Below are 1987 nucleotides of genomic sequence, written 5' to 3' on the forward strand. Positions count from 1 at the left end.
TTCTAGTCCCAGCCCTGCCACAGATGAGCTTGGAGACTCCCTGGGCCTCAGTGTCCCTACCCGCAAAAAGGTTTGCTGCTTTCCAGGGATCTCCCTGCTCTGAAATGGTCTGACTTCTGGGGAAGGCTGGGGAGGTGTGGGGACTAGGTGGGCTTTGGCTCCGGAGAGCATCCTGGATTCCCCCAGCAGGGCCCTGGGCCAGGTTCTTCATTTATCTGAGTCTCATTCATTCATTCACTCATTCGTTTGTTCGACAAACCCTACTGAGCAGCATCGATGGGCCAGGAACTTTCCAGGCTCTGGGGATACAGTAGGGAACGAGACAATGATGATGCCCTCATGGGGCCCACAGTCTCCTAGGGCAAGAGTCTCCACAGAGGGCATAACTAACATTCAGCAAGCTCTTGAGACACTTTTGATGGTCACAACTGGAGGGATGCTACTGGCCTCTAGGAGGAAACCAGGCTTTCTGCTAAACTCTTACAATGCACAAGGCAGTCCCTACAAGAGGTGGGCTTGGACCTGGTGAGTTTCACATACAGCTTCGAGGCCAGAGTAGTTGGAGCAGAGGGGTGAGTGAGAGTGGGGTAAGAAATCGGGGGGGGGCGCAGACCACATCACCCTGAAGGCCATGGCCAAGATGTTGGCCTGTCTTCTCAGTGAGATGGAGGCCCAGAGGTTCTGAGCAGGGGAGTAACCAGATCTGTCTTGGGTTTTAAAGGGATCCCTCTTGGCAGGATGGGGAAGGCAAGACAGAGACCAGAGGAGAGGCTGTTGCAAGAATCTGGATGGAAGGGGCCCGTGGCGCGGGCCAGAGGCGGGGGGCAAAAACGGTGGCAAGAAGCAGTCCGATTGGGGCGCCTGGGTGGCTCAGTCGTTAGGTGTCTGCCTTCGGCTCAGGTCATGATTCCAGGGTCCTGGGATCAAGCCCCGCATCGGGCTCCCTGCTCAGCAGAGGGCCTGCTTCTCCCTCTGCCTGCTGCTCCCCCTACGGAGAGTGTGCTCTCTCTCTCTCTTTCTCACTATCAAACAAATAAATAAAATGTTTAAAAAAAAAAAAAAAAAAAAAAAGAAGCAGTCCGATTGCGGCTCTATCCCGAAGGTGAAGTCAACAGGATCTGCTGAGAGACTGGATGTGGAGTGTGGGGGGAAGAGGATGATCTCAAGGCTCTGGGCCTGAGCCAAGGGCAGGATGCACTGCCCCATATTGACCTTCCTCTCACGAGAAGGGGGATAATTCTATAGATTTCACAGATGTAGACCTTAAAAGAAGGTACTGCCAGGGATGTAGCAAGCATTTCAAGAGCCCTGGTTCTCAGGGGGACTGGCTGAGTCTGCAGGGCCAGCCCCGGCACCGGCACCGTAAGGTGATTAGCAAAACTGCTCTGGTCCCCACCCCCAGCCCAGAAGATTTGCTCAGAAGACTAAGGAACATTAGCCTCCTGCCTTGCTGCTGACAAAGCACATTTTCAAACACCATGAGCTGTGATACAACAGCCTTGCTCAGCTAAAAGGCCCTGACCCATTACCCCATTTTGTAGATAAGACCAACGGAGACCCAGAGAGGGTCGGCGACTTCCCAGCAGTCACACAGCACATCAGGGGCAGAGCACTGAGGGGCAGATCCTCTCTTCCATGTCCCCGCCCCCCCCCCCCCGCCCCCCCCCCCCCCCCCCCGGATCAAACTTCTGCTAAGAGTGGAGAGGGTGTTCATGGGTTAATCTGAGAGCCCGCTCCCCAGGGACCATCCTGGATGATGGGCTCAGTGCACATGCCTCCAGAGGCCTCCAAGAGGGGCGGGCGGAGGGACCCTGGCCAGGCCCACGCAGCAGCCTGCAGGGAAGGCTCCACACATGTGATGCCTGTGTCACACACACATGGATGTGACATTGTGAGCTTCACGCCCATACATGGCTTCTCCTCAGCCGTTCCCCTCCCAGCCAGCCCTGCTCCCCCCCCCCCCCCCCCCCCCCCCCCCCCCCCCCCC

The sequence above is a fragment of the Mustela nigripes genome, chromosome 1 (assembly GCF_022355385.1).
Source record: "Mustela nigripes isolate SB6536 chromosome 1, MUSNIG.SB6536, whole genome shotgun sequence".
Taxonomy (NCBI): Eukaryota; Metazoa; Chordata; class Mammalia; order Carnivora; family Mustelidae; genus Mustela; species Mustela nigripes.